The following is a 26,223-nucleotide window of genomic DNA, read 5'->3' on the forward strand; positions in this document are numbered from 1 at the left end:
TGTTTGTACCATTTTTATAAAAAGTATAAATACATAAATAAATAACTAAATATAAAAGAGGCGAAATTAAAACCTCCAGCAAAACGTACACTTATTCACAACGTCCCTTCTTTACTTAGATATAAAATAAATAAATAAACTCCACCCAAAAATATTTGTAATCAGTAAACTTCTGTTTTATTTTTGCACAAAGTCTCAAATCAAACACCAAATCCGCCATGTTTTACACAATTTACCCTCTGGGTGGCGTTTTGTGGGTTTTTCCCTCATAATGGCGACACGAACATAAATTACTGTCTTTATTGATCGTAGAGATAAAAACAACACATCATTTAAATCTGTAAAATGTCTATGATTATATATATATATATATATATAAAAGCTTGTTGACTTGAAGAGGTGCAGTTTCTCCGGTATCACCTCATTAACTGTCCGTGTGGAAACATAGCAAAGGATTTTAATGATGTCCACACGTCTCTGCACTGATACAGCCTTTATATTTAATCACTGTACATATGCTTACATACATATCACATGCTGTACATATGATACATGTTTATCTGCACTATTTGCACGATTGCTACTTTTTGCACTTCTGGTAGATGCCAAACTGCCATTTGTTGCTGTGTACCTGCACTATGCAATGACAATAAAGTTCTATCTATCTATCTATCTATCTATCTATCTATCTATCTATCTATCTATCTATCTATCTATCTATCTATCTATCTATCTATCTATCTATCTATCCGTCTATCTGTCTGTCTGTCTGTCAAATATTAATATGATGTGAGGTCCAGTTAACAGCTAAAACAGGTAGAAGTAATAACTACTTTTTACTTAAGTACATGTCTGAGCCAAAACTTCTTTACTTTCACTTGAGTAAAAAAGTATAATCAGTACTTCAACTTTTACCCGAGTATTTAAAACATGAGTATCTGTACTTCTACTGAAGTAATGGATGTGTGTACTTTTGCCACCTCTGAATAAGACTGAATTATATTTCCGCCTCTTTAGATTTAATCAAAATTAAGGGGTGGGATCATTTTCTACAGAATAAATACATCCAAGTTACTCACCCTTTAACTACTTGGAGCATTAGTTTATTGTGAGTTGTTTTATAAGACAAACATTGTTTTCATGAACGTGACGGAGTTGAATCTCTCGGATCTCTGTGAGCATTTCTCCTGTCCAGAGAGATCTGTATCTCCTGCAGTTTATATCTTACTGTACGTGTGTTCAGCTGCTGTGGTTCTTCTAACAGTGTGTGGAAATCTGCTCATCATCATCTCTGTTCTTCACTTCAAGCAGCTTCACACACCGACCAACATCCTCGTGCTCTCTCTGGCCGTGTCGGATTTCCTCGTCGGTGCTTTAGTGATGCCGCCGGTGTTCATTTGGACGATCGAGTCCTGCTGGTTATTTGATATGGGTTATTGTGTATGCTTGCTGACTACTTCTATTATTCTTGTGAATTTGTCAATCTATAATGTCGCTATGATCGCTGTGGATCGGTATTTGGCCCTTTCAGACCCTTTTTTCTACACAAACACCATCTCTACCAGGACCATGTGCATTGTGGTTTCTTTGAACTGGTGTGCATCTTTGGTGTACAACACAGCACACTATTATTTCAGTGGAATATCTCTGAGTCCTGTAATGTGTCCTGGAGAATGTTTAGTCACTCTGAATGATTTTCTGTTTACATTTGATCTTGTAGTAACATTTATATTTCCACTTTCTGTTATAATCATATTGTACTGGGCCTGCACAATATTCTGTCCAAATCCTTTGGTTACTGGTAAATCTATTTTTGATTGCTGCTACTGCTGAATTGCACAAATTCTGTTTACATTTTTCTGTTTACACTGCACCTTATTCTGTTACGACAGGTTTCACTGGCGGAGCTATTTCCATTTTTAATTTTATATTTTGTGTATTGTGTATTGTCCTGCACTGTCCTGTGTTGTCTTGCACTGTCTTGTGTTGTCTTTTGCACTGTTTGCACCAGCTGCACACATGCACTTTATGTGACGAGGATCTTAGTTCTCGGCCCTGTGTTCTTCTGTTCTGTACTGTTTGTTTTATGTTGTTCTATGTAGCACCTGGGTTCAGGAGGAACGTTGTTTCATTTCACTGTGTACTGCATCAGCTATATATGGTTGAAATGACAATAAAAGCTTCTTGACTTGTACAGTCGGGTTTTTCTGATCGCTAAGAAACACGCCACTGCTATCAGAGAGCTTAATAATCACACACGACCTCAAACACAGAAAATCACCTCCCACTCCATGAAATCTGAGAGAAAAGCAGCCAAAGTCCTCGGCATTTTAGTGTCTGTGTTTCTGGCATGTTTACTTCCGTATTTTATTTACAGTATATTGGGGTTTGTCATTAAAATAGAGGGTGAAATGTTTCAGAAATTTGTGGTCTTGGTTTATCTGAATTCCACCATTAATCCGGTTATTTACGCTCTGTTTTATCCGTGGTTTAGGAGGTGCATTAAATTAATTATAATTAAAATAGATAGGAAGTCCTTTAACCCATGAGTGTGTACTTTATTTTATAAAAGCAAAAGGAGTTTTTCATTGAATGAATTTTCTCCCAAAGATACTGAACAATATTCTGGTTTGTATTTTTGTAAATAAAATCTATATTGTTGCACAGATATTTAGATTTATGAAGGCAGTAAGAATGCAGAGGAAATGCCTGTGTTTTTGACTCTACACTACAAATCCAGTTTGTATGTTATGACTTCTGTAAAGTTGATATTTTGACTACGATGTGCATATAACATGAAAAGAATGAATAAAAGAAGCAAAGTATCACTTAATCCAATTCGTAAATACAGTATGATTATTTATGTGCCTGTGACATTAAAATGAAAGATAAAGTATGAATTCAGAAATGTAAGAATTTGGTCAATAAATCTTTTTATTTATGTTCAGTCAGCAGTTTCTTTACTTTAGTGTATGTTTAATTTATTTACTATGAAATTGTTTGGAGCTGCTCATAAATAATGTGTTATTTTCTTTAACTTTTTCCTAAAGCAGCCGAATGAATTCTCAATTTTAGGAAGTAAAGCATGTTAAGGAGGCAGTGTATCGGAGGCACTGTAGCCTTGATATATAACCCAGGATAAAGTGTGGAAAGAAGGAGTACGGTATTAATAATGCTTGCCCACTTGTTTATTTAAACTAATAAGTGTAAGAACAAAATTCTTGACTTTAGAGGACAAAACCCCCCAAGCGATCAAAGGGTGATGGTCATACCAATGGGGCCAAATGTTCTGTCGTTTAATAAGTAAACATAAACCTTTTATAAATGGACTACGCGACAGCCGGCCATGACTTCTTAGGATAACTTTTATTCCTCTTTTCAACAGCACCGTAACACACCCAATATAGGTTCCTAAGCATACTGTATGTCTCCTAACATTACCGTAAGTAACATAATACTACATCCCCCTTTCACAAATAAGATTCTTACTTTTCTTTTCTTTATTCAACACATGGGGGAGCAAATAAACCAACAATGACTATACTTGACTTTCTTATTAAAAATTAAATATGTAAATATATAACCAACAATTTTTAACAATCTTCATTTTCTTTTCCCATTCACTTTCACAAAAGATGATTTTCTCTAAGGATGGGACCCTAGAAGGATGGGGTGGACTACCCAAAACCTTCAACCGAGTGTGGGGATTATTCTGCCCCATTGACCACTCGGTGCTTGTCTCTAATTACAAACAAAGTCCTTTAGATACCCAGGAGGAGTTCTAATCCGGGAAGGGTACCGACTGGTACATGGAGAGGTCGGTTGAAAACCCATGCTGGATGAAACTTCAAAAAGCGGAGATGCCTGTATCTCCACCGAGTCAGGTAGGTCAGAAGTCACAGAAGCTATTGAAGTTGGTGAGAGATGAAACCTGTTTCTCCTTAAGGTACCTCTGGGTGTCGCTATAAGGTAAGACCTGGGAGAGCCAGCGGAAGACACAACAGTGCCCCTTTCAGAAGTGTCTTTGACACACACATGTTCACCCGGACGCAAGTACGTCATGTCACGTGCTTTGTGTCTTTGGTTGAAACTTTGTTTCTGTTTCAGTCTGTACTTCAGTTCTATCTGTTTTAGCTTTTCCAAATCTGCAGTCTCTGGAATACGCTGAGACGGATTCACAGGAACTCATGTTGAGAGCTTCCTTCCCATTAGGAGCTCAGCAGGACTGTAACCATTGGCGAGAGGGGCCGCTCGATAAGCCATAAGTGCAAGGTAGGGGTCCGCAGACTTCTTAAGGAGGTTCTGAATGGTCCTTACAGCTCACTCTGCCTCCCCGTTACTCTGCAGAAAGTGAGGACTTGAAGTCACATGGTCAAAACCCCAGCCCCGTGCAAAGGCCCGGAAACCCTCAGAAGCAAACTGTGGCCCGTTGTCCAAGCGCACCACCTCAGGAATTCCATGACGTGCAAAGTTGGATTTGAAGTGTTCAATTACAGCTTCCGCTGTAGTTGAGGACAGTTTGGAAACTTCAAAAAAGCTAGAAAAATAGTCCACAATGACCAAGTAGTGCTTGTTGTCTTTCTGGAACAAATCTGCTCCCACCATAGACCAAGGCCTTGTTGGAAATTCAGTAGGCATCAATGTCTCTTTAAAGTTAATTTTTTCCCGAGCACACGTGTCACAGTTCTCAATCATTTTTGTAAGGTCTTTGCTGAGACCCGGCCACCAAACTGACTGCTTAGCTCTCTCTCTGCACTTAGTTATGCCCAGATGCCCCTTATGCAACTTTGCCAGGATATCAGCTCGGAGCGATTTTGGAATGACAATTCTGAGTCCATTCAATAAGAGGCCATCATGCACACAAAGGGACCCTGAGAAAGCCATGTAAGGCTGAATAGTTTGGTCAACCGAAAACTTACTTTGCCAACCTTCCACACAGTACTTCTTTAGCTGCTGGAGTATAAAATCTTTGTCTTGGTGCTCCCGGATCTCTTTGAGCCTCATTTCAGTAGCTGGAAGGCTCGCCATTACAGAGTCAGCATACAGGTCAATATCCTTTTCAGAAAGCCCTTCCGCTGTACTGTTTACTGGAGCTCTAGACAACACATCTGCTGTCGTGATATTTTTGCCAGCCACATGTGATATGGTGTATGAAAACCTTAAAAGATGCATGCGAAGACGATGAATGCGTGGAGGGAGTTTGTTCAACATCTTGGAGCCTAGCAGAGGAACAAGAGGTTTATGATCGGTTCCAATGCGGAAACTCTTCCCATGAGAAACTCTGCAAACCGCTCACACGCCCTTGTGGAGGCCAATGCCTCCTTCTCTATTTGTGCATACCGTTGCTCTGTGTTACTGAGAGCCTTTGAAGCATATGCCACAGGTTTACATACATTGTCTGCTTGCTTCTGGAGGAGAACAGCACCTAGTCCATATGAAGAAGCATCTGCAGAAACAACTGTATCCTTATTCGGATCATACAGCACCAAACCGGGTGATGTTGTCAGTTCCTCCTTGATTTTCTCAAAGGCCTCTTGCTGATGCAACCCCCAAACCCACATATTGGACTTTTTCAGTAAGTGTCTGAGTGGCTGCGTTTTCGCTGCCAAATGTGGTAAGAATTTACCGAGGTGGTTTACCATTGCCAAGAACTGCCTTACTTCACTGATATTACATGGCTGTCTCATTGCTTTAACTGCTTCCAGCTTATCTGGGTCTGCGCTCACCCCAGATGCCTCAACGATCTGTCCAAGGAACTTGATTTTTGTCTTGGAAAACTCACATTTCTCATTTAGTGTGACTCCAGCTTCCTGAAGCTTTGAGAGCAACCTTCTCAGCCTCTCATCATGTTCACTCTCTGACGATCCCCAGACTAGCACGTCATCCATTTGACAAACAACAGATTCCAGTTCCTCAAGAATCCTGGACATGCGCTTTTGGAAAGGTGCAGAAGAGATTCCAAAGCATAGATGGTTATAGCAATACCGGCCAAATGGAGTTATAAATGTGGTGAGCAAAGAGGATTCCTTTGAAAGTGGAATCTGCCAAAACCCTGCATTAGCATCAAGTTTGGAAAACACTTTGGCTCCTGCTAGTTGTCCTAATGTGCTTTCTATTGAAGGGAGAGGGTGTTTTTCTCACATAACAGATTTGTTCAATTCTGTGAGATCTGTGCAAATTCTCACTTTACCTGTACTCTTCGGCACCACAACCATGGGAGCACACCATTCAGTTGGCTCCACCACCTTTGAAATTACACCCTGCTGTTCCATGCACCTCAATTCTTGCTTCACCTTTGGTAAGAGAGGGAGGAAAATGCGTCTTGGAGTCGATATGGAGAAAGGTATCGCACCTGGTTTCAGCACAATGCTGTACTCACCATCCATTTTGCCTAAGCCACTGAAGAGTTGTGGAAACTCCTTTTTCACCCTTCCTTTAGAAGTTAAGCTGACAACATCAAGCCTAGCTACTAGTTGAAGTGCAGTTACTGCTGGTCTGCCCAACAAAGGCATGTACAACCCATCCACCACATAGATTTCCTGAGTCGTATGTTTGTTGTGCTTGCCAAGGGTTGCTGTGAATTTCCCTTTTACCTTCAGTGATGTTCCACCTGGTCCCTGAAGGACTCTCCTGGGAGGTTTTAGTTTTTGGAACTGGCCCTGGTTGTACAGTGTAACCGGGACTGCTGTTACATCAGCCCCCGTATCAATTTTGAACATCGTCTTGAGATTTTTAATTTTTATCTGTCATCCAGGGGCTTCCTGTTACATCAGATGTCAGTAAACCAAGAAATGCAATGTCCTGCATTGTATCAGAAGTTAGCGTTGCTATATACACCTCATGTACCTTCTTTGAAGCATGCTCTAACATAATGTCCTTTCTTTTGACAGAGGTAACATATTGCATCTCTTGCAGGGCATCGCTGCAAATTATGAGCCTTTGTGTCACCGCATCTCATACATAGCATCTGCTTTTTAGGCTTTATTTGATGTTTTTTCTTTGCCAGCTGTTCAAAAAGTGGGTTTACTGGTTTTGTTTTCACATTACCGTACTGTTTAGTTTGTACACTATCCAGCTGTTCATTTGCCATGTCCCACTTGAAGTTTGATTTGAGCTGTTCCTAATGTTTTTTTTTTCACTAGTTCACTCTGTCGAACTCAAACGACAGCCTTCTCAAGTGTCAATTCAGGGTCCAGCTGTAACTGTTCTGACAGCCTTTAATCTGTCACACCCACAACGAGTTTATCTCTTACCATCTCATCGTGCAGATCGCCGTATTCACAGTGCTCGGCTAAACAGTGCAGTGCCGTTATGAAGTTATCCACGGACTCGCCCACTTCTTGCTGCCGCTGATTAAACTTCGCGCTCTCAAAAATCACGTTTCTTCGAGCTACGAAGTGAACATTTAATCTGTTCTTTACTACTTCATAGTCACTGGCCGCTTGAGGACTTAAATGCAGGGAAGTGAGTATATCCTCGGCTTCCTCCCCAATCGTATAAATCAAGGCATTCACCTGATTTTCATCTGCCTGTGTCTCCAAGCCAGATGCAACACGAAATCTTTCAAAACGTTTTATCCATTTCGGCCAGTCATCCGCTTTGAACGTGAATTTCTCCGGCGGAGAGACTTGAAACTGAGCCATGATAGCCGTGCTAACTCGTCTTGTCAATCACTCGTCAAGCACGAACAAAACTTAAAACTACACAGAATTCATGTTCTCTAACACACACATGAGCATAATGCTCACCCCCTATACTTTTGAAACCATCTTCTGTCGTTTAATAGGTACAACATAAACCTTTTATAAATGGACCACGCGACAGCCGGCCATTAGGATAACTTTTATTCCTCTTTTCAACAGTACCATAACACACCCAATATAGGTTCCTAAGCATATTGTATGTCTCCTAACATTACCGTAAGTAACATAATACTACACCAAATTCTTTGGGCTTGTCAGTATCTGAGAAATTCCTGCTTTTTTTTTCTTTAATAGTTTTTCCCTGTTTTTCCCCACCAAATTAGACCCTGCAAAATAGTGCTGACTGACTGGCTGCCCACATTAAGTATAGTGGGGACACAACATGCCAATAGACCACCTTGTGCCTACTGTGGGTCATACTTGCTGCGCTCCGACAACTGGGATAAAATAGGTCCCTTTTAAACTGGGATAAAATGGGGCCCTTGTGAGCCAGCCCACACCCAGACTAAATTGGTTTGTTTGCATGTTGTGGCCCCAAAATGGAACACAGTGGGACCCTACTCCAGTTAGTGTGTTGAGCCCAATAGTGTGGTCTCCACACATGCTCTACATTTCATGGCAGTAATGTGGCCCAGTGTTGGCTAAAAAAGTGTGTTTTCTGGGCAAAGCCCTTCTTGACCACTTTATAGTAAAGATTAGATTTATTCTAATAAAATATTAGACAAAACAAGAGAGTGTCCGTTCATGTCTAAGACTGTTGTCCTGTACAGTCACTGGGAGAGGATTTGGGATGAAGCTTCAAAGACACAGGTAAACATTCAATAAGGCATTGGGATTTAATCTGAGAATCTTTTATTTTACACGTATCTTTATTCATAGGGCAGGTGCTCATTAGAACTCTGTTGATATTTAATAGAGATTTTGTTCCACACACGTCTGCATAAGGATGACAACTTGTCGGCTTTTTGTTCTCTGTGGCATTAAATCATGTTTATTCATCTGCTGCCACTCAAACCCAGGGGGTGTAAGTCATTTATAACCTATAAAACCACCAAGCGTTTGAGCAGGTAATCATATGATTGTGAATTTCTACACTTTTTAGTATTAAAGCACCTAAATATGAGCTATTTCTTAAAACGCTGTAGAGAGCATGAACGTGACGAATCTCTCGGATATCTGTGAGCATTTCTCCTGTCCAGAGAGATCTGGATCTCCTGCAGTTTATATCTTACTGTACATGTGTTCAGCTGCTGTGGTTCTTCTAACAGTGTGTGGAAATCTGCTCGTCATCATCTCTGTTCTTCACTTCAAGCAGCTTCACACACTATCTAACATCCTTGTGTTTTCTCTGGCTTTGACGGATTTCCTTGTTGGTGTTTTTGTGATGCCTCCGATGTTAATCTGGATTATTGAGTCATGCTGGATTTTTTTATTTTGAGTTTCTGCATTGTTTTTTTGATGATTAGTGGTTTCATCACAGTCTTTTCCACGTACAACATCAATCTGATCTCTGTGGATCGCTATTCGGCTCTTTCACACCCTTTTCTGTACATGAACAGAGTATCAGGATCACTTCTATTGTAATTGGTTTTGACTGGTGTGTAGTGGTGACCTACATCGTAGCACTTTTATTTATTAGGTGAGCTTATTGAAATACATGCAGAAATATTTTATAAAGTTATTGTAGTTGGATTTCTCAGTTGGGCCATTAATCTATTTATTTACTCTCTCTTTTATCCGTGGTTTAGGAGGTGCATTAAATTAATTATAACTCTGCAGATATTCCAGAGAGACTCTGCATTAATCAGTGTTCTTTCATGAATATTTCCTGTTTAATCCTTTATAATTCCTCTATTTTACATGGATATTAGATTTACACTTTATAGATAAAAGTTTGTGGACACCTGACCATCAAAGCCATATGATGTTCTTTCTTTAACTGTTACCCCGAAGTTAGAAGAAGCAGATAATTGTACAGAATGTCTTTATACTGTAACATTACAGTTTCTGTTCACTCGAACTAAGAAGCCCAACATTGTTCTCCTGCATGACATTTCCACTTGTACACACATGGAGCTCCATTAAGACACGACTGAACCCCAGGCTTCCTCACCAACATCAGGGCCTGATCTCACTTATGCTTTTGTGCAGCCACACTGCAAAATCTAATAGAAAACCTTTATTCAGTAAGGTGAAGGTTATTATAACAGCAAATGGAGAATAAATCATGCAAGTGTGATTCCCTGGTGTCCACAAACTTATTTTTAGCTCACATCATTAATATAATGTGACTTTAACTGTGGACTTGCACAGCACAGTGCACTTTATACCACACCATACCGCACACGGTCACTTTAAGGACAATCACATCAATCACCTTAAATATTACTGTTTACTGTTCATACGCATGCTTGTATATACACTTATTTTATATAGTTTATACTTTTTCTTTTTTTTTTTTATCTACCTTCTGTTTTTTTTTCTGGGTTTATTTTTCTCCCCATCCTATTCCCTCAAGCCGGACCGTCGTAAAAAGCATTTCACTGCATGTCGTACTCTGTATGTATGTGTATGTGACAAATAAAAAGTGATTTGATTTGAATGAATTGGTTTGTTGTCTGGTGTATAAACAGAGCATTCGTTATTTTAAAATAAATTATTTTAGTGCACATGAGAGTAAAGAATTAAGTAAAGCCTTTAAAAAGCAGTTTGTAAAACTGTACAGTTAAAATAGTTTTCTATTAAATGTATATTTATGTTCGTAAATCATGAATAAATTAATAAAACCCTGATTTGATGCATTAATTATTGATTTAACATTAAAGTACAATTCAATTATTGATGACAAGCTCACAAATAAGCACATCTGCAAACTTTAAACCTGTGACTATTCTTTCAAAGGTGTAGGAAGATCATTTTATTAATTATATCATTGAATTAATCTTTTTTTTATTAAATTAATATATTTAATTTATCAGATGATATTAGAGTACCTCTCCTTGAACTGCCACCTTAACGTGGTGGAGGCGTTTGAGTACTCGAATGACCCTAGGAGCTATGTTGTCCGGAGCTATATGCCCCTGGTAGGGTCTCCCAAAGCAAACAGGTCCTGGGCGACGGGTCATACTAAGAGCGGTTCAAAACCCCTTATGAGAGATACTACATCAGGGACCGTGACGTCGCCCGGGTATGGCGCAGCCGGGGCCCCACCCTGGAGCCAGGCCCGGGGTTGGGGCTCGTATGAGAGCGCCTGGTGGCCGGGCCTTCCCCCACAGGGTCCGGCCGGGCTCAGCCCGAAGGAGCGACGTGGGGCCGCCTTCCAGTGGGCTCACCACCTGCAGGAGGGACCGTAAGGGGCCGGTGCTAAGAGGATCGGGCAGCAGTCGAAGGTGGAGGCCTCGACAACCCGATCCCTGGACACGGAAGCTAGCTCTAGGGACGTGGAATGTCACCTCGCTGGCGGGGAAGGAGCCTGAGATTGTGCGTGAGGTTGAGAGGTTCCGACTAGAGATAGTCGGGATCACCTCTACGCACGGCCTGGGCTCTGGAACCACACTCCTCGAGAGAGGATGGAGTCTTTACAACTCTGGAGCTGCCCATGGTGAAAGGCGTCGGGCTGGTGTGGGTTTGCTTATAGCCCCCCAGCTCAGCCGCCATGTGTTGGAGTTTACCCCGGTGAACGAGAGGGTCGTTTCCCTGCGCCTACGGGTCGGGGATAGGTCTCTCACTGTCGTGTGTGCCTACGGGCGAAACGGCAGTATAGAGTACCCGGCCTTCTTGGGGTCTCTGGGAGGGGTGCTGGACAGTGCTCCGACTGGGGACTCCGTCGTTCTACTAGGAGACTTCAATGCACACGTGGGCAGCGACAGTGACACCTGGAGGGGCGTGATTGGGAGAAACGGCCCCCCTGATCTGAACCCGAGCGGTGTTCAGTTATTGGACTTCTGTGCTAGTTACAGTTTGTCCATAACGAACACCATGTTCAAGCATAAGGGTGTCCATCAGTACACGTGGCACCAGGACACCCTAGGCCGTAGGTCGATGATCGACTTTGTGGTCGTTTCATCTGACCTGCGGCCGTATGTCTTGGACACTCGGGTAAAGAGAGGGGCGGAGCTGTCAACTGATCACCACCTGGTGGTGAGTTGGATCCGATGGCAGGGGAGGAAGCTGGACAGACTCGGCAGACCCAAGCGTACTGTGAGGGTCTGCTGGGAACGTTTGGCCGAGCCTCCTGTCAGAGAGATCTTCAACTCCCACCTCCGGCGGAGCTTTGACCAGATCCCGAGGGAGGCCGAAGATATTGAGTCCGAGTGGACCATGTTCTCCACCTCCATTGTCGAAGCGGCCGCTCGGAGCTGTGGCAGTAAGGTCTCCAGTGCCTGTCGAGGCGGCAATCCCCAAACCCGGTGGTGGAAACCGGAAGTAAGGGATGCCGTCAAGCTGAAGAAGGAGTCCTACCTGGCCTGGTTGGCTTGTGGGACTCCTGAGGCAGCTGACGGGTACCGGCAGGCCAAGCGAACTGCAGCCCGGGTGGTTATCAAGGCAAAACCTCGGGCCTGGGAGGAGTTCGGTGAGGCCATGGAGAAGGACTATCGGCTGGCCTCGAAGAGATTCTGGCAAACCGTCCGGCGCCTCAGGAGGGGAAAGCAGTGCCCCACCAATGCTGTTTACAGTAGAGGTGGGGAGCTGTTGACCTCAACTGGGGATGTCGTTGGACGGTGGAAGGAATACTTCGAGGATCTCCTCAATCCCGCCGTCACGTCTTCCATTGAGGAAGCAGAGGCTGAGGGCTCAGAGGCGGACTCGTCCATCACCCAAGCTGAAGTCACCGAGGTAGTAAAGAAACTCCTCGGTGGCAGGGCACCGGGGGTGGATGAGATCCGCCCTGAGTACCTCAAGTCTCTGGATGTTGTGGGGCTGTCTTGGCTGACACGCCTCTGCAGCATCGCGTGGCGGTCGGGGACAGTGCCTCTGGAATGGCAGACCGGGGTGGTGGTCCCTCTTTTTAAGAAGGGGGACCGGAGGGTGTGTTCCAACTATAGGGGGATCACACTTCTCAGCCTACCTGGGAAAGTCTATGCCAGGGTACTGGAGAGGAGAATACGGCCGATAGTAGAACCTCGGATTCAGGAGGAACAATGTGGTTTTCGTCCAGGCCGTGGAACACTGGACCAGCTCTATACCCTTTACAGGGTGCTGGAGGGTTCATGGGAGTTTGCCCAACCAGTCCACATGTGCTTTGTGGATTTGGAAAAGGCATTCGACTGTGTCCCTCGCGGCGGCCTGTGGAGGGTGCTCCGGGAGTATGGGGTCGGGGGCCCTTTACTAAGGGCTGTCCGGTCCCTGTATGACCGAAGCAGGAGCTTGGTTCGCATTGCCGGCAGTAAGTCAGACTTGTTCCCGGTGCATGTTGGACTCCGGCAGGGCTGCCCTTTGTCACCGGTTCTGTTCATAATTTTTATGGACAGAATTTCTAGGCGCAGCCAGGGGTCGGAGGGTGTCCGGTTTGGTGACGACACGATTTCGTCTTTGCTCTTTGCAAATGATGTTGTCGTGTTGGCTTCATCAGACCAGGACCTTTAGCATGCACTGGGACGGTTTGCAGCCGAGTGTGAAGCGGCTGGGATGAGAATCAGCACCTCCAAATTCGAGGCCATGGTCCTCAGTCGGAAAAGGGTGGCTTGCCCACTTCAGGTTGGTGGGGAGTTCCTGCCGCAAGTGGAGGAGTTTAAGTATCTTGGGGTTTTGTTCACGAGTGAGGGAAGGGTGGAACAGGAGATTGACAGACGGATCGGTGCAGCTTCTGCAGTAATGCGGTCGATGTACCGGTCTGTCGTGGTGAAGAAGGAGCTGAGCCGCAAGGCGAAACTTTCGATTTACCGGTCAATCTACGTTCCTACTCTCACCTATGGTCATGAGCTCTGGGTCATGACCGAAAGGACAAGATCCCGGATACAGGCGGCCGAAATGTGCTTCCTCCGCAGGGTGGCTGGGCGATCCCTTAGAGATAGGGTGAGAAGCTCAGTCACTCGGGAGGAGCTCAGAGTAGATCCGCTGCTCCTCCACATCGAGAGGGGTCAGCTGAGGTGGCTCGGGCATCTGTCTCGGATGCCTCCTGGACGCCTTCCTGGGAAGGTGTTCCGGGCGCGTCCCACTGGGAGGAGACCCCGGGGAAGACCTAGGACACACTGGAGAGACTATGTCTCCCGGCTGGCCTGGGAACGCCTTGGTGTCCCCCCGGAAGAGCTGGAAGAAGTGTCTAGGGAGAGGGAAGTCTGGGCATCTTTGCTTAGACTGCTGCCCCCGCGACCCGGCATCGGATAAGCGGGAGAAGATGGATGGATGGATGGATGGATGGATATTAGAGTAAAAGATAAAAAAAAAAAAATATTACAATTTAATTTAAAGGTAATGAAAATGTCCACCAGTAGCCGTTCCCTTGCCTCCTTTGCCAGATTCTGTCGTCTCTAGGGACTGTTGTCACCACGAAGAGACCATATGTCAGGGATCCACCTGCCACGCCCCCTTTTGTGGCTCTCATGCCTCAGCTCTCCCTGGAGCTCCAGGCTTAACCACACACACCTGGGGCTCATCATCACTCCACCACGCTTCTACATAAGCTCCTCACTTTCACTTCCTCCCTTGTTCGTTATTGAATGTGTGGGTTCTATGTATGTGTTAGACTTTACATGCGGTCTATGTTTCCATGCTCAGGTTTTCACACAGGACTCTTTTTTTTGTTCCATTCGGACTCCACAATCCCGTCCCGGCTGCGCTTCTCCTCCCCGCACATCTCGGGTCAGCTACGCTTCTCCCAAAGCGCACCTCGGACTCTCTCAACTGAAGGACTGCCGTGTGCGTGCGTGCGTGCGTGCGTGTGTGTGCGTGCGTGCGTGCGTGTGTGTATCTCTCCTCCTCACACTTGTCATTAAAACCCGAGCGAGCTGTACTCCGGCTTCCGCCTTCTGTTTCGCTCGCACCCTGACACCGTGTTTTTGGACAGTTTGTTTTCTGTGCTTCCAAGTTTAAATACCCTGCATTTTGCTTAAATACTAATAAAAAGAATTGTTTAAATACACCCTTCGGCATCCTGCATTTGGGTCCAGCTGCCCGCACCCTGACAGTACAATCTGGCCAGGCATGGACCCAGTGGAAGACCCATCAGGCTCAACTATCCTCCCTGGTACAGATTACCACCTCCCATGACCACCAGATACCAGAACTGGCGAATGCGATTCATGAGCGCAACCAGGGTTCAAAAGGTACAACTGCAATCCCGGCACCCATCCCAGCACCAACACCATGATGTGAGGTTCATCTTCTGGCCCCTACATGTTTTGTAGGGCAACCTGGGGAGTGCCTGTCGTTTCTGCTGAACTGCAAGATCAACATTCCAGCTCTAGCCCTAGTCTTTCCCAGATGAACTTTAAGGTGGCCTATGTGATTTCCCTGCTTTCAGGGCAAAAGATTGGCAGAGAGTTAGTGGGACTCCACAGCTCTATATGACTGCTTAGTCTGGGGGCTCTCCACAAAGATAAAGATTGAGCTTGTGGCCCAAGACATTCTAGATTGCCTGGACACCCTGATCAGCTTGGCTACCCAGATCAACTGGTGGATGAGAGCTCACTAACGACCCTGGCAACCCAGTCCCTACCCTGCCCCAGCTTACTTTCTCCCGGCCACAGCAAGACTTCGCCCCATAGTCCCACAAATCCCACCTCCACAGCACAAGAAGATTGGCCGCCACCCCCTCTACAGGACAAAAAAAGGAGAGACACCGGTTCTTGGGACTCTGTCCCACGATTTAGCTGTGTTTGTCGACTCCGTGGCAGGCGCAGAATTCCTTGATAAGGAGCTCGCTTACCAGCTGGACTTTGAGTCTGAGCCACTTTGTTCGCCTTTCCTGGTCTGAGCCTTTGAGGGCTTTTTTCTCCCCTGGATAACCCGCCACACCAAACCCCTTCTGATCTTCACTGCTGTGTTACATAAGATGGTTATCTTTCCTCTTCATCCCTTCACTGCAAGCACCTACCATGTTTGGTTTCCCACGGTTGCAGAAACATAAAGATAACTTGGACTGAACTAGCAACCAGGTGTTGGAGTGGGGGGTCTCCTGTCACGGCAGTTGTCTCTTCACTATTTCCCCGACCCCCGGCTCATTCTGGTAAGGAACCACCCCCGACCTTAGCTCCCTCCCCGCTGAGTACAATGATCTTGGCACGGTCTTTAACAAAACCAGGGCAATTATCATGGAATCGGTATGCCTTGCTTTTAATGTCTTTGGTCTTTGAGATCCTCCAAGGGGCCACCATCTTTACCAAGCAAGACCTTCACAACGCTTACCACCTGGTTTAAGTCTGGGAGGGGGAGAATGGAAGACAGCCTTGATCTCTGAGGCCAAACAAGCCTTCCTGAGACTCAAGAACCGGTTCACCTCTGCGCCAGTCCTCATTGTGCCGGACCCATCCTGGCAATTTGTTGTGGAGGTTGATGCCTCTGACAAGGGTGTGGGGGCCATTCTGTCCCAGAGAGAAGCCAGTGACATCCGCTCCATCTATGCGCCTTCTTTTCATGCCGACTTAACTTGGCCGAACAGAACTACTCCGTCGGGGACTGTGAGCTGCTGGCGGTCAAGCTGGCACTCAAGGAGTGGCGCCATTGGCTGGAGGGCACGAAACACCCGTTCATCATGTGATTAGATTGCTGAAACCTAGAGTATCTTAGAGCGGCCAAGCATCTTAATCCATGGCAAGCCAGTTAAGTCCTATTCTTCTGACATTTTCGCTTTATGCAGCCATCCACCTTAGGGTGGTCTTTTAAATCCTGGTTCAGCCTTTCCATCTGCTCTTTAGACTCCTAGTGGAAGCCAGAAGAAAGGTTGGTGGTAGCTCAGAGGATAAGGGGTGGGCAATGATTGGATTATCCGCTGAGGTGCTTGGTTTAAAACCTTGCCTTGGGAGCATGTAGTAAAAGCAACCACAAAGGCCTTGACATATTCATGGATAGTGGACCACCAAAATCTTCTTTTGATAAAATTCAAGCAAGCCGGCCAAATCCAGATGGTTAACTAACCTTGACGAATGCCCCAATTGAAGGACCCTGGAGCAGACTTCTCTGGGGGCAAATAAGCAATTAACAGGGCCTCCTTCCAGATCTGGTTAATGAGTGTTGGATTCAATGGCCCATTTGACAGATGCTATAACTTTATAGTGGGTGGAAGGATGTGGGATACAGGCCTCTCCTCGTTGGCAGGAATAAAAAAATATGGGACAAGGCATCGGGTTTAAGATTTTTGGGCCCAGGTTAATACGCACGTGTGAATAGAAAACACACAAAAACAGAGACCATCTTGCTTGGTGGGGGTTGAGACAGCAGGTCTGCTGGATGTATGTCAGATTCTTGTGGTCTGTAAGCACCTGAAAGGGGTTCTGGGCCTCCTCCAGTCAGTGCCTTCAGTGAGTGCCAATTTTACAGCCCGCAGACTAATAATATTAAATTATATTTAAAACTTTTAAGACCAGGCTTACTGTGTAGAACTATTATATTTCTATAATGATGAATAAAAAACACTTCTATCCCTTATGTTCCAATGTCTACATGTGTGTTATCGGATCAATCAAAATTAAGGGGTGGGATCATTTATCATTTTTAACAGTATAAAAGCATACAAGTTACTCACCCTTTAACTACTTGGATTATGAGTTTATAGTGAGTTGTTTAATGAGACATAAACATTTTATTCATGAACGTGACGGAGTTGAATCTCTCTGATCTCTGTGAGCATTTCTCCTGTCCAGAGAGATCTGTATCTCCTGCAGTTTATATCTTACTGTACGTGTGTTCAGCTGCTGTGGTTCTTCTAACAGTGTGTGGAAATCTGCTCGTCATCATCTCTGTTCTTCACTTCAAGCAGCTTCACACGCCGACCAACATGCTCGTGCTCTCACTGGCCGTGTCGGATTTCCTCGTTGGTGCTTATGTGATGCCGCCGATGTTAATCTGGATTATTGAGTCATGCTGGTTTTTTGGAAAAAGTTTCTGCATCGGTTTTTGGCTTGTTTGTGGTTTCATCACAGTCCTTTCCATCTACAACATCGCTCTGATCTCTGTGGATCGCTATTTGGCTCTTTCACACCCTTTTCTGTACAGGAACAGAGTATCAGTGAGGATAATTTGTATTTTAGTAGGTTTTGACTGGTGTGTAGTGGTGACCTACATCACAGCACTTTTGTATTTCAATGGAAACTTTATGTATTTTGTCATGTGTCCTGGAGAGTGTTTCTTCTTTCTAAATGAGGTTTGGTCTGTAATTGATCTTGTTGTATCATTTATATTTCCACTTTCTGTCATAATCATATTGTACAGTCGGGTTTTTCTGATCGCTAAGAAACACGCCACTGCTATCAGAGAGCTTAATAATCACACACGACCTCAAACACAGAAAATCACCTCCCACTCCATGAAATCTGAGAGAAAAGCAGCCAAAGTCCTCAGCATTTTAGTGTCTGTGTTTCTGATGTGTTTACTTCCGTATTATATTTACAGTATATTATGTAAAGTTATTGAAATTCAGAGTGAAACATTTCAGAAACTTGTGATGGCACTTTTTCTAAATTCCACCATTAATCCGGTTATTTACGCTCTGTTTTATCCGTGGTTTAGGAGGTGCATTAAATTAATTATAACTCTGCAGATTTTCCAAACAGACTCTGCTTTAATTAATGTTCTTTCATGAATATTTCCTGTTAAATCCTTTATAATTCCTTTATTTTACATGGATATTAGATTTACACTTTATAGATAAAAGTTTGTGGACACCTGACCAACAAAGCCATATGATGTTCTTTCTAATTGTTACCCCAAAGTTAGAAGAAGCAGATAATTGTACAGAATGTCTTTATACTGTTACAAGGCAACAGCAAATAGATAATAGATCATGCAAGTGTGATTCTTTGGTGTCCACAAACTTATAAACAGAGCATTCGTTATTTCAAAGAGAAATTATTTTAGTGCACATGAGAGTATAGAATTAAGTAAAGATTTTAAAAGCAGATTGTAAAACAGTACAGTTACAATTGTTTTTGAATAAATGTATGTTTATGTTGGTATATCATTAATAAATTAATAAAACCCTGATTTTCAGCATAAAATATTTATTTAACATTAAAGTAATTCTATTAAATTATTGATGACAAGCTCACAAATAAGCATATCTGCAAACTTTACACTTGTGACTATTTTTTCAAAGGTGTAGCAGGTTTATTTTATAAATTATATCATTGTATTTACTGCTTTTATTTAATTAATACATTTATTTTGTTTATCAGATGATATTAGAATGAGAGATTTAAAAGTAAAATATGTTTGGCTTAATCTAAATCATAATCATTATTATTTATGTGCCTGTGACATGTGTAAATGTAAGAAAAATAACCGTGGCTCGAAATAATTTGAATTATGTTCAGTCAGAAGTGAACATTTCTTTATTATTATCATCTTCCAGCAATTCAGTTGCAGCTCACCAGAAATATAACAGAGGGTTCAGAGAGTCACATTTCTAAGAGACCAAAAGGTGATTTATGATAGTGATTCTGGAGCTACAGTGAGATTCCACAAAGGGGCCATACTGCACTGAAATTGGATAAAAAAAAAATGTGCACCTTTAAAATTAAACCTGCAAAAATAGTGCTGACTAACAGAAATGGTTTTTAACCGTATTTGGTTCTTTTAAACAACTCTCACTTTGTGAGTCAAGGTTTAATGCCATGTTCGCTGATGTGGGCAGGCCCCACTATTTTGCCAGTATGTGTTAGGACTGCGAGTGGTAGGACCCAAATGCAGGATGTGAGAGTCTAAAGTTAAAGTCTTTAAATAATAACAGAGCCGAGGAGCAACCAAGAGGACAGTTCCAATGGCATGCAAAAAAAAAATCACAACAGTGCAGATTCAAAAACAGTCTAATAACAGAGACCCCAGAAAACAGTTCAAAAACACAGACCCCAAAAAACAGTTCAAAAACACAGATACCTAAAGAGTTCAATATTCCAAATATGGATGCATTGAGGGCAGGGCAGAAAAAACAGTCTGCCAAAACTGGCAACAGCGCAGAGCAGAGCAGGTCAGACGGAGATGCAAACCGACAGTACAGTCCATAAATCATACAGGCAGTAGGGAATGTGCAGGTAAATGGCTGGAATATCTCAGGGGAGAAACCGATGAGATAATCTGGCAGAGAGTAAGAGTTTTAAGGTCCTTAAATATACGGTGGAATGGGAAAAGCTGCAAGACACCCGCTGACTCGAACTCCTGAGTCCTGAGGTGAGACTCTACATGCCTGACCAGCTTCACTCCCAGGTCCTCCAATGGTACCATAGCGTTCACCTCTCTACCACATGGGCACTACTCGGACCTTGACCCACCTGTAGCAACGCTTTTGGTGGCCCATCATCAAAGATGATGTTCAGCAGTTTGTGGCTGCCTATCCCATTTGTGCCCAGTACAAGACCCTAAGGTCCTGTTCAGCCGATCTGTTTTGTTCTTTTCCTGTCCCCAGTTAACCATAAACCAACTTAGCTTTAGATTTTGCTACCATGCTATTCCCCCTCGCCAGCCAAACTACCATCCTTTCGATAATAGATCGGATATCCAAAATGGATCACTTTATACCACTTCCCAAACTCCTCTCGATCAAAGAAATGGCCTGACTTCTGCTTCAGCATGTTTTTTGGCTACATTGTCTCTCCAGTAATATAACCCCGGTCAGGGAACCAACCCCAGCCACTTTCAGTGCCGGTCCCAAGCCCGGATTAATTGGGGAGGGTTGCGTTAGGAATGTCATCCAGCGTAAAAACGTGCCAAATCAAACATGCAGATGATCCACTGTGGCGACCCCTAATGGAAGAAAGCCGAAAGAAAGTTTATTGTCTCCCCAGTAATATTGTGTCTGATGAAGGTCCTCAATTCACCACCAACCTCTGGATTGAATTCTGTAACCTTCCACCCGTATTTTACTCTCGAGAAGAGGAGACCATGGTACCATCAGCAGGATCTATGGTCAACCGCTGTCACAGTGCCTGGAAGAATATCTGGGCTGCACTCCTCTGGTCTTCCCTCTTCTACGCCCGCTGGGCCAACCGCAGGCGCAGGCCCACAACAACATACAGTCCACCAAAACTGGCAACAGCGCAGAGCAGAGCAGGTCAGATGGAAATGCAAACCGACAATACAGTCCATAAATCATACAGGCAGTAGGGAAAGTGCAGGTAAATGGCTGAAATATCTCAGGGAAAATCAGGGGGGGAACCGAGGAGACAATTTGTCAGAGAGTAAGAGTCTTGGAGTCCTTAAATATCCGGTGGCACGGGAAAAACTGCAAGACACCCGCCGACTCTAAATCCATTCCGGAAGTGCGCACCACAAACCCGGAAGACCATGACTTTATGTTTTTGTTTATTTTATTCATGAAAATCAGGCTCTACACAGGTGACTCTAACTCTTGACCTAGTGAAACAGCCTAAAAGTGGTGGTCCATGTGGAGTGGCCCCCAATGGAATCCACTTTGTGGCAACATTATGCAAATGAAGTACTTTGTGCTGCTTTTGTTACCATCCTGGAACATGGGGCAAGCATGGTCCCATGTGGGATCCTTGTGTGCTAGCCTAGATCCAGGCTAAAGTGAATGGGGCACCCTAGGCCCTGCTCTAGATAGTGTGGGGAACCCACATACAGCCCACCTGGGCCCAATAGTGTAGGATCCACACTTGTTCTACATTTCAAGCCTAGTAACCGACCCCAGTGTGGCGGCAAGTTTGCTGGCCAAGTCGTCCATTTTACTAAGATATTAGACAACACAGCTTTTTATTCTACTATTTATTTAATTTTATTTATACATTGACAATATATCCTGTTATCAGTTTGGGACAATGATTTGGGAAGAAGCTATAAAGACACAGGTACACGTTTAATATGTCATTAGGATTTATTCTGAAAATATTTTATTTTACACTTGTCTTTATTTATAGGGCAGGTACTCATAAGAACTGTGTTGATATTCAAAATAGATTTTGTTCCACGGAAGTCTGCATATTGATGGCAACTTGTAGGCCTTTTGTTCTCTATGCTTTTGTGATGCAGGTGCTTCTGTTGCAGCAATTTATCTCTGAAAAAACTAAATCAGCCTTGCAGAAAGGACATTTCCTGCTTCCAGATCCAAGTTCTAGTGTAAACATTTGGCCCACAGTTCCAGGCTTTAGCATAGATTGTTAGTATAACTTATAGAGGAGTAAAATACCAGATGGCTTTCATTACTTTTCACCGAATTATTTACAATTTTTGAAAACTTTTAAGTAACATCACTGAAGATGAATGAATTAGTTTCTTAACTGTTCTAATGTAATGTAAATATAATTTTTTTCTAAATGTTTTATATTTAATATTTGCTGTAGTTTTGCCTGGAGCCTCATTTAAGAATTTTATTGTACAAACGACAAATAAAACTTTGAAACCTGGAACTAATGTAAAAAGAATGAGTTAAGCTTTGGGTTTGCCCGCACCTTTATCAGATTTATTAGGCTTAATTTAATATGGAAGTGGTAAATTTGTGCTCCATCCAGAATTATAAAAGTCAGTTTACTTAATTCATCCCAGTGCCCTCAGATGTGCCTCATATTCTCTACGGAAAGTAAGGAAAGTGGCATGACTGCCACCTAATGGCCTTATTTTGCTACTGCGGGAGGATTTGAAGGGTTAAAGGCCTTGATGAAATTACAAGCAGAGGCAACATGGCAGTGCGGGGGTAGAAACTCATTACCTTCTAATCCAGACTAAAGCAGTCCTGATGAGATTATATCCCATTAACAGTTTATATGTATGTGGTGTGTCTATACATAACAATGTTTTTCCTTTGGTTTACATAATTGTGGGTATAATTCTCTCTACCGTACCATCGAGGCCTTTTTTCCAGCATTACATCAACTGCTGCCACTTAAATTTAGGGGGTGTGAGCAATTTATAGACTATAAAACCACTATCAGTTTCAGCCATAATTCATTTGATTCTGACTTGTTACAGTTGAACAATGATATCATCCGAATATCAAGTATTTATTTCAGTGGTGTAGACAGTATGAACCTGACAGAGGTTAACCAGTCAGATTACTGTATATATTCTTTCTGTCCAGAGAGATCTGTATCTCCTGCAGTTTATATCTTACTGTACGTGTGTTCAGCTGCTGTGGTTCTTCTAACAGTGTGTGGAAATCTGCTCATCATCATCTCTATTTTTCACTTTAGGCAGCTTCACACACCAACCAACATGCTCTTGTTCTCTCTGGCTGTGACGGATTTCCTTGTCGGTGCTTTTGTGATGCCTCTAATGGTAATCTGGATTATTGAGTCGTGCTGGATTTTTGGGAGAGGATTCTGCGTCAGTTTTTGGTTGATTGCTTGTTTCCTCACAATCCTGTCTATTTATAACATCACTCTGATCTCTGTGGATCGCTATTTTGCCCTTTCACACCCTTTTCTGTACAGGAACAGAGTATCAGTGAGGATCACTTGTATTGTAATTGTTTTTGACTGGTGTGTAGTGGTAACCTACATCATAGCACTCATGTATGTCAATGGAAACTTCACAAATTCTGTAATGTGTCCTGGAGAGTGTGTGTTTTATATCAATGAGGTTTGGCCCTTTATTGACCTTACACTAACATTTATATTTCCTCTTTCTGTCATAATCATATTGTACAGTCTGGTTTTTCTGATCGCTAAGAAACACGCCACTGCTATCAGAGAGCTTAATAATCACACACGACCTCAAACACAGAAAATCACCTCCCACTCCATGAAATCTGAGAGAAAAGCAGCCAAAGTCCTCGGCATTTTAGTGTCTGTGTTTCTGGCGTGTTTACTTCCTTATTATATTTACAGTTTATTAGGTGGTGTTATTGACCTGCAGGCAGAAACTATTCAGAGGCTTATGATCGTGGTTTATCTAAATTCCACCATCAATCCAGTTATTTACGCTCTGTTTTATCCGTGGTTTAGGAGGTGTGTTACAATAATTATAACTCTGCAAATATTCCAAACAGACTCTGCATTAATCAATGTTCTTTCATGAATATTTCCTGTTAAATCCTTTATAATTCCTCTTTTTTACATGGATTAATATACTTTCATGAATTTGTTTTTTGAAAGGTTTTAATGATATTGTTAAATGTTGTAATTACAAATATCTATATAATCAAATTCTCAAAATCAGTATAGTAACATACACACTGTACTGTAGTGAGACTATTATCACAGTTGCTTATTACACTTTGCAAAATATTCCAAAATAAATATTGATAGCAAACTCAGAAATGGGCTTTAAATTATGACTACTGTTTGCCGATTGTTTTACGTTGGTGAATAAAATAAAGTGTAACTCTGCAAATATTCCATTGAATCTCTTTTCTAGACACAGTTATTAGATAACAAAAGAGCAGCAGTAGAATTTTCCTTCTTTTTCAATGAGAGTGAATAATCTTCTGTATTTGATGACTGCAACGTGCAAGGAATAAGGAAAAAGCCTCTTATTGCATTCAAACTAGAATGTTTAATTTACATCATAAATATGATTAATATGCATTAAAATATAAGAGTAAAGTTAAAAGGGGAATTCAGAAAAATAAGCATTAAGTTAGTATGGTTTACTGAATCAGTATGGTGTACAAACCCAATTCCAAAAAAAAAGTGGGGACACTGTGTAAAATGTCAATAAACACAGAATGTAATGATTTTCAAATTTCATAAACCCATATTTTATTCACAAAAAAACATAGAAATCATGTCAAATGTTTGAACTGAGAATATATACCATTTTAAGGAAAAAACAAAGTAATTGATGGTTTGATGGCTGAAACACGTCTCAAAAAAGTTGGGACGGAGCAATAAAACTGTTTAAAAAATTAGTGTTATTAAAATTAAACAGTTGGAAAAACATTAAGCAACTAATAGGGATTATTGTCTGCAGGTCAGTGAGATGATTAAATATAAACAGTGCATCTTAGAGAGGAAGAGTCTCTCAGAAGTAAAGATGGGCAGAGCTTCAATCTGTAAAAGACTGCATGAACATGATTCAGAAACACCACCATCTTCTCTGGGCCAAAACTCTTTTAAAATGAACTGAGACAGAATGGAAAACTGTTCTGTGGTGACACAAAACCATTGACACCCTGTTTTCTGTACAAAAGAGGAGAGGGACCAGCTTGTTATCAGCACCCAGTTTAAAAAGTCATCTCTGATAGTATGATGGTGCATTAGTTTTTCCTTAACATGGTAAATATTCTCAGTTTAAACATTTGATGTTTTTTGATGTTTTATTTTCAATAAAATGTGGATTTATGAGATTTGCAAATCATTGCATTCTGTCTCTAGTTACATTTTGCACATTGTCCCAACTTCCTTTGAATTGGGGTTTAAATACAGTCAGTTAGTTTGTACAAAAGTGGGGTGCAGTAATAAGGCTTAAAGCTTATCCACATTCTTAGTTGATATCAGCATGAGGGTGAGAAAAAAACTCTACAAAAAGTTAGAACATCTGTTGGATTTAAGGCATTATTAACATTAGGAAGCATTAGGAACAGGCTTAGGGCTTGTGCACATCATGTGCCTCTGAATAGCACCTGTTAGCCAATGTCCAGTTTTTGGAGAGCAAAAAGGACAGGCTCAGGGCAAAGTGTTTTTACATTTCAGAGTCTGTCTCTGCATTTGAGTTCACACACCTCCTGTGGCAGAATGATAGAGCTCCTGCATCTCATGCAGTTGACCCTGGTTCAAGCACCAACTCTAAAATAACAAACAAGCCAGCCATGAACCCAGCAGAAAGAGGCAAATCCTGAGATCTCATGCACCAGCAAAAAATGGAGCATTACAAGGTACCCCTTGCTAAACCAATGTACCACATTCAACCAGTCAAGATGACTATTCAAATGCAAATGTCTGCTCCCCTTAGTCTCTGAGCCGTGCTCGGCAACCCTATCCAGCGACTTGTTGATTAACTTCTGCCTGCACCTGTATTGGCTCAGGATCCTATCCCCCCCTGGCCACCGCTCCACCATGTTGGCAGAAGCTTTGGCACTTACTGCTCCAGTGCTGCTCGGGAGATCTCAGTCCCTGTCATGGTTTTCTCATCCAGTGCTCCTTTGCTTTTGAATTGCAACTATCCTTATTCCTGACCGACCAGGTGAAGATTGCCTACATCAATTTTCACCTCTTAGGCAAAGCCTTTGAGTGGTCCATGACTGCCTGGAGCCCCAAAGTGCGTCTGCTCCAGCGACTTGGGCTTTGCTGCAGAATTTAAGTGACTTTTCGGTTACCCCATCAGAAAACCTTTTCCTAAACCTCTGGGCCTGGCTGAGGGCATCTCCCAGACTCTGAGCCCGAAAGTAAGTGCAAAAGTATAAGTGGATCATGGAAAAAACTTAACAATTGTTTTGAACTGTCTTGGCTGGCCTTTACGCACGATGTCCAGCTTTTCT

The 26,223-nt window shown here is 42.7% G+C and overlaps 2 pseudogenes across 2 annotated transcripts; both read left to right on the forward strand.

Moving 5' to 3' along the window:
* The first annotated feature begins 1,140 nt into the window (after positions 1 to 1,140).
* Positions 1,141 to 18,441, forward strand: LOC310722314 (trace amine-associated receptor 13c pseudogene; annotated as a pseudogene). Its single transcript has 3 exons — positions 1,141 to 1,514; positions 2,198 to 2,497; positions 18,372 to 18,441. The product of its transcript is annotated as a trace amine-associated receptor 13c pseudogene (transcript).
* A 4,388-nt stretch (positions 18,442 to 22,829) lies between these two features.
* On the forward strand, positions 22,830 to 23,822 carry LOC310722172 (trace amine-associated receptor 13c pseudogene; annotated as a pseudogene). Its single transcript has one exon. The product of its transcript is annotated as a trace amine-associated receptor 13c pseudogene (transcript).
* Positions 23,823 to 26,223: the final 2,401 nt, after the last annotated feature.

The sequence above is a fragment of the Silurus aristotelis genome (genome assembly GCF_946808225.1).
Source record: "Silurus aristotelis genome assembly, chromosome: 28".
NCBI classification, from domain to species: Eukaryota; Metazoa; Chordata; class Actinopteri; order Siluriformes; family Siluridae; genus Silurus; species Silurus aristotelis.